Consider the following 9,689-nt stretch of genomic DNA (forward strand, 5'->3'; position numbering starts at 1 on the left):
TAAATACCAACACAAAGATTAAGACATGCATAGTTAAGGATCCAAAGCGCCGCTCACAAGAATGATGAAGGCTAGAACAAATGACGCTCACACGGGAAAAAAATAAGCAAATACCAACCAAGGGAATCCTATTCACTACGGAAAGCATCACCATCTTACCACTTTCCCGTGAACAAGGGGTTCAAACGTCCTCAAAAGTTCTAAACCGGGCTACCTTAGCTTATAATGTGTCTAATTCAACCTTAAGCAGTCTCAAAACGTGCAAACCCTCATCAACTAGGTAGGTAAGCATTCGAAGACATGTCATCAAAAAGGCACACAAATCCTCAAATCCAAATGAATGAGCAAATCCATATCTAAAATATTTTAACTTGTCATAGTCATGTTTGTTTCACAAAAAGGGAACAAGAAAAACACACAAGAAGGAGGAAGAAATTAAAATGGTTCATAAACGAGGCATGTAAATCAAATAAGTCCCAATCTTCATACAAGTGATCGTTGATAACAACATCAACGATCCCAGGTTCCTTAGAACCAAAATCAATCAACCTCAAACCATTCAACTCTTCATAAACTAAACCTAAACTAAGCACTCAAAGAGAAAGGAAAGTGGGGAAAGGAAAGATCTCACCCAAATGTCTCTTAAAGAAAGATAGAGCAACCAAACCATTTACTAAGGATCCAAATCTACAAAATTTGCTTCCATCGGTCTTCAAAGCTACAAAAGAGAGAGAGAAGAAAACAAAAGAAAACACTAGACAAAGAAAAAGAGTTAGTAGAACGGGGAAAAAACAAAAAGCTACAAACTTGGCCCATGGACGAAACTAACTACCAAAACCATCATTAAGAAAATCATCATCATCATCATCTCATCATCATCATCATCATCAAAAGCAATAATACACAACAACAAACTAGACCCATAAAGAAGCTAGACAACCCGACGCTTAACAACAAAATTACCCAACAAAACCTTTCCAAACCTTCCCACAAGTCCTTGATGTCTTCCCCCACACTAACTCGAAACTACTCCCTTTTGATTCAAACACCCCCCCCCCACATTAAATAAAAGCATCGTCCTCGATGCGTCACATGCAATTGAATAGACAAGGGAGGGACCAAAAGGGAGGGGGGGAAACATGCATACCAAAAGGGGAACTAGTGGCCACTAGGGCCGACACCATCATCCCCGGGGGGGTGGGGGGTGGCCCATAAGGGTCCCATCCTCCGGTATACCCGGGGGGAAACCCATAGTGACCTCTGAAAAGGACAAGCTGGGAGGGGGTCAACTGATCATAGGACTCGGGTTGCACACAAGGTGCGGGGTGATCGGGGTGAACATAGTGGTAGCAATGGTCACCTCTATAATCATTCCCACCCGTGACTCTGTAATCATAATGATCGGACTCGTTGAAGAAGTTACGCCTAAGCACTTCGGGGTTCTCAACACCTTGCCAGAAGGGGTATGTGGGGAGGTTGTCACCATTCCATGAAGCCACGGGCCCTTGTTGGGCCGGTGTGTATGGATAGTTGACCGGAGGGGTGACCTCTCCCTTATGCACACTCAAGTCATATAAGGCGTTTGTTTGAAAAGCATTGTTTTGGTAAGAAGCATACCTACCTTGCATGCAAAGTTGCATGCTCTCCATTTGAGCCCTCATGCTCGCCATGTCTTGTTGGAAGTCGGATTGTTGTTGATGTTGTTGTTGTTGTTGTGACCTTATTCTTCTTCCTTGTTGTTGTTGTTGAAGTTGTTATTGTTGTTGCTGCTCCGCTACCTGATCCTCCTCTTCTCTTTCCAATCCTATCACATCATCCTCCTCGAACACCTCCTCCAAATTCACCTGCACATTGTTGGGGAGGACACCCGAGTCCTTCCTCACCCACCACGGGTGTTGAACTCCCTCTCTTGTATGGGAGGTATACTCCGGCCTCGGGAGGAAGCAATGGTGCTTGCGAGATACAAGGAGCCTCCAAAGTCCCTCAACCCCTTTGACACCCCGGATGAATTTCATATTCTTGAGTTGCTTCTCATCAAGCAAAATATCACTACCATCCCCTTTCCTTATTATGGTGCATGACCTCAATTTCTCCTCATGGCCACACTTTATGGCCAACCTAGTCACCATAGCTCCGCAATGGATCTCCCCAGTCTTGCTACCCGAGACAATGACTTCAATACATTGAGTGAAGATGAACCCCAAGTTAACTCTATGCCCCTAGTCCGGCCCTAATGCAAGCCAAAGGATCCTAATCTCCTCCAAAGTTATCTTCCCCAAGTCTTGCTTGTTGAAGACCATGTACCCAAGTATACGGTGTAGCAATCTCAAGGAGGGGTGCATGATTTCACTAACAGAAGAATACTTTGCATCAAAGTTGTTGTTTCGGGAGATATGCTTCCACCATTGGCGGGGGTTGTAGTCAGGGAATTGGGCATATTCGGGTAAGAGGATGTCGGCATTGGGGTTGAGGTTAAGGTATTCGTTGAATTTGCGGAGGGACATTGTTTTCTTCTTGTTAAAGAGTTGGAAGGAAACGGAGATGTTGTTGTTCCCCAAGGTATGTTTCTCAAAAGAGGCGAGAAACTCTATGGTTGGTTCACGGTAATTGTTGTATGGTTGTGAGACGAATTCGGTTAACCCAAGGTTGTTGAAAAAGAACTAACATTGCTCGTCAATGCCAAGCTTGGTGGTTATGGTTTGATTGTAGCGTTTGGTGGGGAGGAGTTTTCGTGATTGGAGGGCATCGAATTTGGCTTTGTGGTTTCGATTAAAGAACTTTGTTGGAGGCAAAGGTGGTGGGGGTTCCACATTTTGAGGTGTTTGTTTGTGAAGATGAACCTCGTAGCTCCTTTCCACTCTTTCTCTTCTTTAAGCTTGTTCCAACCTCCATTTTTTTCTTTTCTCTCTTTTTTTTTCAAGAAAACAACACCAACACCTTATTTCAAATCAATTAGTAGCACCAAGTAGCACCAAGCAACCACCACAAAAATAACCAAGCAACCACCACTTAACAAAGAACACAAAAATAATTCTAACAAACAACTCACAAAACAACTCAACCAAAGATTATAACAAAAGCAACAACAAAATTCACCAAATCACATGAACAATTTTCCAACAAAAATCACAAAAAAAAATTTCATGAAATTCATTCAAACTTGCAAAATAGTTCAATAAAAACTAGAAAGGAAGTGATTATACCAACAATGAAGCAAGGAATCACCTTCAACTAGCCCCCAAGAACTTTGAACTCCAAGATGCTTGAAGGAGAAACAATGGTGGGAAATTTATTTTTTTGGATTTTTGATGGTGGAAGTTCAAAATTGTTGATGAATTTGATGTTTGAGAAGGAAATTTTGTGAGATTTAGGATAAATTTGATGGATTTTGAAGTAGTTAGGGTTGGGGTTTTGGGGTTTTTTTAGAGAGTGTGAGAAAGGGAGTGAGAAAAGAAGTGAAAAATGGCACGGCTAGAAGCTTTCGAAAACAATAGGGGGTCGAAACCCAGCGAGCCACGCCCGCGGGTTCAGGTGCCGCGCCCGCGGGTCTTAAAGCGGGCCGCGCCAATGGCTGAGCCGCGCCTTATCCAGGAGCGCGGCCAGGCATCTACCGAAAGTTGGAGTGGAACTCCAACTCCCTTAGCCGCGCCCTCTCCTCCTTTAGCCATGCCCGCGGGTTCTTGGAGAGGCCTCTCCTTGGGCGCGGCTTCACTACTTCTTTGGCACATTGAATTCCTTTCCTTCATTCTCTCTTAACCCAAAATTAGCTCAATAAACATCATCATATGGCCTCCAAAACCCAACCATACATGCTCCATTGGAAAGTACCTACAAATAGCAAGCAAAATCAATAAGAAAAAAGGCAAAACAACCAAAACTACAAAAAAAAGAAAAATAGAGAAGAAAGGAGTGTAGAATCCAGGTTGCCTTCCGGAAGCGCTTTTGTTTAACGTCGTTAGCTCGACGTTCCTTGAGTTGATCAAGGAGGTTTAAATTGATGATGCACATCAAGTAGAGTCACAAAAATCGGTTCATCACTTGGGAATCCTTCATAATAGGGCTTGAGACAATGACCGTTGACTTTGAAAGGAGAATGGTCGTCTTGGGAGATTTCGTAGGCGCCATATGGAAACACCTACGTGATAATGTACGACCCGCTCCACCTCGACCAAAGCTTGCCCAGGAAAAGTTTCAAGCGGGAGTTGAATAGGAGGACTTTTTGGCCTTTGACAAATTCCTTCTTGACAACTTGAGCATCGTGTCAAGCCTTAGTCCGTGCCTTATACATGGTTGCACTATCGTAGGCATTCATCCTCAATTCCTCTAACTCCTGTAGCTCTAGAAGCCTTTGCTCACCCGCACTATGGAGATCAAAGTTGATTTGCTTGATTGCCCAATGCGTTCGATGCTCCATCTCTACGGGCAAGTGATAATTTTTTCCATAGACAAGCTTATAGGGAGTGGTCCCTATCAGAGTCTTGAAGGCGATCCTATAAGCCCATAGAGAATCAATGAGTTTGGTGGACCAATCCTTCCTCGTCCTAGCCACCGTCTTCTCCAAAATTACCTTAAGCTCTCTATTGGTGACCTCCGCTTGACCACTCGTTTTAGAGTGGTAAGCAAGCCCTCGCTTGTGAGACACCCCATACTTATCAAGTAGTCGAATGAAGGTGTGGTGCTTGAAATGCGATCCCCTGTCACTAATTATTGCTCTTGGAACACCAAATCTCGGGAATTTCACTTTCTTGAAAAGATTGACCACCACCTTAGAGTCATTTGTTGGAGAAGCGACGGCCTCCGCCCACTTTGATACTTAGTCAACGGCAACCAAAATATACTTGTTCCCATGTTAAGAAATGAAAGGGCCCATGAAGTCTATAGCCCATACATCAAAAACTTCAAGCTCAAGGATGGGGTTTTGCAGCATTTCATCCCTTCTAGAAATATTCCCCATCCTTTGACATCTATCACAAGTCTTGACAAATATCCAAGCATCCTTGAATAGAGAAGGCCAAAAGAGCATAGATTGAAGGACCTTTGAGGCGGTCTTTTGAGCACTCATATGCCCACCACAAGGAGAAGAGTGGCACATATGGAAAACACTTTGAACCTCATCGTTGGGGACGCATCTCCTCAACAATCCATCGACACCTCTCTTCAATAAAATGGGATCATCCCAAATGTATCTCTTGGCCTCGTGCTTGAGTTTTTGACGTTGTTGTGTAGTGAAATCCGGTGGTATGGAACTACAAGCTAAGTAACTCACAATATCCGCATACCACGGCTCCGATTTCACTTTAAGGACATATAGCACATCGTCTCTTAGAGTGTCCTCTATTCGCAAGCCATCATCTTCAAACCTTGCACCGCCCAACCTTGAAAGATGATCCGCCACCACATTCTCGGCTCCCTTCTTGTCTCTCATTTCATAATCGAAGTCTTGGAGGACTAAAACCCATCTCAACAACCTTGGTTTAGCTTATTTCTTCCCTATCAAATATTTGAGAGCCGAGTGGTCGGTATACACAATTGTCTTATAACCAATGGGGTAGGTTCTAAACTTCTCAAATGAATGGATAACCGCTAGGAACTCCTTCTCGGTAGTTGTGTAGTTTCGTTGGGCATCATTGAGAGTTTTAGACAAATAATGTATGACATGAAGTTTCCCATCCTTTAGTTGTCCAAGAACCGATCCAATGGCCTCGTCGCTTGCATCGCACATGAGCTCAAATGGAAGAGACCAATTCGGACCTTGGACAATAGGAGCGGTTTAAAGGGCTTCTTTTAACCTACAAAAGGACTTATGACAAGCATCATCAAACACAAACACCTTATCTTGTTGCAATAGGGATGTGAAAGGCTTAGCAATCATTGAAAAATCTTTTATAAAGCTCCGATAGAACCCGGCATGGCCAAGAAAAGGCCTCACTTCCCTCACGTTGGTGGGGGGAGGAAGTTTTTCAATGACCTCAACCTTGGCTCTATCAACTTCAATGCCGGCATGGGAAATTTTGTGCCCAAGAACAATCCCACTTTCCACCATAAAGTGACATTTTTCCCAATTCAACACGAGGTTAGCCCTCTCACACCTTTCTAAGCAACGAGATAAATTAGATAGACAATCTTCATAGGTGGCTCCTCCAACGGAGAAGTCATCCGTGAAGACTTCTATCTCATCCTCAATCATATCACTAAAAATGGACACCATGCAATGTTAGAATGTTGCGGGGGAATTACAAAGCCCGAAAGGCATCCTACGATACGCATAAGTACCGTAGGGGCATGTGAAAGTCGTCTTCTCTTGATCCTTGGGGTCAATCGGGATTTGAAAAAATCCCGAGTAACCATCAAGGAAACAATAGAAGGAATGCTTTGTAAACCTTTCCAACATTTGATCAATGAACGGTAGTGGAAAATGATCTTTGCATGTACTTGGGTTAAGTTAGCGATATTCAATACACTTGCACCAACCAGTAACAAGTCTAGTGGGTACTAGTTGATCATAATCATTTTTCACTACCTTCATGCCCCCTTTCTTAGGCACAACTTGCACTGGAGATACCCAATCACTATGAGAAATTGGGTAAATAATTCCCGCATCAAGAAGCTTAGCCACTTCCTTCCGCACAACCTCTTGCATGGAAGGGTTAAGCTTTCTTTGCCTTTGCCTAACTGGTTTGGCATCTCCCTCTAGATCAATTTTGTGCATACATAAAGATGGACTAATACCTTTGATATCATCAATGGTATAACTCAAAGCTTTCTTGTGTTTTCTCAAAACATTGATCAAGAGGGAGGTTTGCTCTTCCGTTAGGTTAGAATTTACAATCACGGGGAAAGACTCATCGGGACCAAGAAATGCATACCTCAAGCCCAAAGGTAGAGGTTTCAAGTCTACCTTTGGTGGTGCCTTACCATTGGGGCTCTCTTCTCTTTCTTCAAATTGAAAGAGGTCATGAATGTAAGGAGCCTCTTCTTCCATGCTCGCATCCTTGCACTCCTTCTTGCTTTCCTCAAGCAAATCCTCATAGAATTGCATGTCTTCTTTTTTAGTATCTATTTTTTATTCATTCAACAACACACTTTCAAGAGGATCATTAGTAGCATGCAAGTGGGAGGGAGAAAATTCATTATGAACGGTATCAAGGACATCTACCCTAAAGCATTCACCACTTGAGGAGGGTTGTTGCATGACATTATTCAAATCAAACTCAATAGAATTATTGTCAATATTCAAGAATATCTTCCCCTCCTTCACATCGATGATAGCTCTAGAAGTAGCTAGAAATGGTCCGCTAGTTGGAGAGTAATATTAGTGGGGGAGAGGGTTCCCACACTAAGCTTTTGGTAGACGGAATAGGGAATGAGACTCACACTTGCTTCTAAATCACACAAGGCTTTATCAAAATCAATGTCATTGATAGAACAAGGGATGGAAAAGTTACCCCGATCTTTCAATTTGGTAGGAAGTTGGTTGGAAAGAATTGCACTACAATTGGCGGTCTAACTCACCGTCTCACACTCCCTTCTCCCACTCAAAAGGTCTTTCAAAAATTTAGAATAGTGGGGCATTTTCTTCATAGCATCAACAAAAGGGACGAAAATATGCAAATTCTTAATGACTTCCAAAAACTTCCCAAATTGGTCATCAAGTTTAGCTCTCACAAATCGTTGTGGAAAGGGTAGCTTCTCCTCTCTAGGTTGGCGATTTAGGGGCAAGGGGTGGTTTCTTTTTCCTTGGGCACCTCAACATTTTTTTTATTTTTCAACACTCAATGGCTCATTGGGTTTTTCACCCTCATTCTCTAACTCCACCTCTTCTTGGGGTTCTTCCTCAACTAAAGGGTCACTCCCTACTACCTTCCCACTCCTAGTTGTCACGGCATACAAAAGTTTTGGGTTGACTCCTTGAATTGGGATGTGAGAAGAAGAAGAAGAAGAAGAAGAAGAAGAAGAAGAAGAAGAAGAAGAAGAAGAAGAAGAAGAAGAAGAAGAAGAAGAAGAAGAAGAAGAAGAAGGGGATGAATTAGATGCAAGTTGAGCAATTTGGGTCTCAAGCATTTTCATATGATTGGTTCGTTTTTGGGCCTCTTCATGTTTCTTTTGATCCTCCTCGCGCATTTTCAAAAGAGCATCTAATTTAGACATCACGGGATAAATTGGAGGGGATTCAAGTTGAAGACGTTGTTGAGGTGGAGGAAGTTGGGGTTGATGGAAACCCGGAGGCCTATTAGTTTGGGCATAGTTATAAACAAATTGGCCCCTATTGCCTCCGGTGTGGTTAGGAACATTGCTTTGTTGAATATTTTCCATGTTAGCTTGGTCACCAAAATTTTGATTTAGATGGTTATGGTATCGGGAATTAGGTTGTTGGTTTTGATTACCATACCCCCTTTGGTTAGAGTAGCTCTTCCATTGAAATTGGAAGGGCCTCCCCCACCATGGTATTGGTTATCATAACCACCGCCACTTTGGTTCCAACCACGGTTTCCACCTTGATTCCAATTCCCCATTTGATTGGAGTTTGACCTCAAGTTTCCTACATTTCCCATTCTAGGAGCAAAATTCATAGCATTGAAATTTTCCATATTATCATCATGTTCATGCAAAGGGGGTTGACCTTCATAGGCATATACACAATGAGAGGTATCATCATCATAGGTTTCACAATTAGAGCAAATCGTGCATCCTTGGGGCATTGTATTGTAAGAAGAGGAGGAGGAAGTATCCATACCATTGCCTCCCTTGGTTGAAGGGGAGGTATTACCATGAGGGTTGGACCTTTCTTTCATCAATTCATTCATTTGCTTGGTCATTTTGGAGATTTGGGTAGAAAGGTTGTTGATTGCGTTGGCTAGCTCTAATGCATAAACACCCTTACTAGAAGTAGCATCCCTTTCTCCTTCGAACCAATCATCATAGTGCTTTGCGGCCTCCTCTATAATACACTCCACTTCATGCTCTCCTTTGTTCATCATTGGACTGCCGGCCGCGGCGTCTAGGCTTGTTCTTCCTTGAGGTGTGAAACCTCCATAGAAAGTGTGAATGAGTTGATACTTGGGTATCCCATGGTGTGGGCATTGACGTTGAAGCTCTTTGTATCGTTCCCATACCGCACATAGAGACTCACCACTCTTTTGGCGAAAACCTTGAATCAAAGACCGAGCCTCGGCGGTCTTCCTATGGTTATAAAACCTCCTCAAGAGAGTCGTAGTCACTTGGTCCCATGTTGTGAGAGAATTAGGGGGCACCTCCTTCTCTAGCCATTCTAGACCTCTCCCAATTAGCGAAAATGGAAACATTTTGAGGCGAATATATTTTTGAGTCACTCCATTGGCCTTTATTGTGTCACAATATTTCTCAAACTCTTTTAGGTGCTCATGAGGACTCTTAAACTTTCCACCCGAGAATTGTTTCCTCTCAATCAAAGCAATCAAATTAGGCTTGATCTCGAAATTGTTGGCTTGATTAGTAGGAGTTAGGATCCCACTTTGCGCTCTAAAAGCTTCAGGGGCCCCAAGACGACTCAAAGGCGTATTCTCTCCCATTTTAGAACCTTCTTCACTCTCGAACTTATAGGTTGAGAAAGGGTTGATTTCCGAACTCGAAGATGAGTTAGGGCTATCTAATTGTTCACTTGAGGGTGAAGAGGGTGGAGTATCTTCTAATTCTCTTACTTCTCTTGTTGG

At 42.9% G+C, this 9,689-nt stretch overlaps 1 non-coding gene across 1 annotated transcript; it reads left to right on the forward strand.

Annotated features, from left to right (window-relative positions):
• The first annotated feature begins 9,063 nt into the window (after positions 1-9,063).
• Positions 9,064-9,169, forward strand: LOC145641275 (small nucleolar RNA R71). The gene has a single exon (XR_014115328.1). It is a non-coding gene; the product is annotated as a small nucleolar RNA R71 (small nucleolar RNA).
• The last annotated feature ends 520 nt before the right edge of the window (positions 9,170-9,689 follow it).

This window comes from Chenopodium album, chromosome 7 (assembly GCF_948465745.1).
Source record: "Chenopodium album chromosome 7, dcCheAlbu1.1, whole genome shotgun sequence".
Classification (NCBI taxonomy): Eukaryota; Viridiplantae; Streptophyta; class Magnoliopsida; order Caryophyllales; family Amaranthaceae; genus Chenopodium; species Chenopodium album.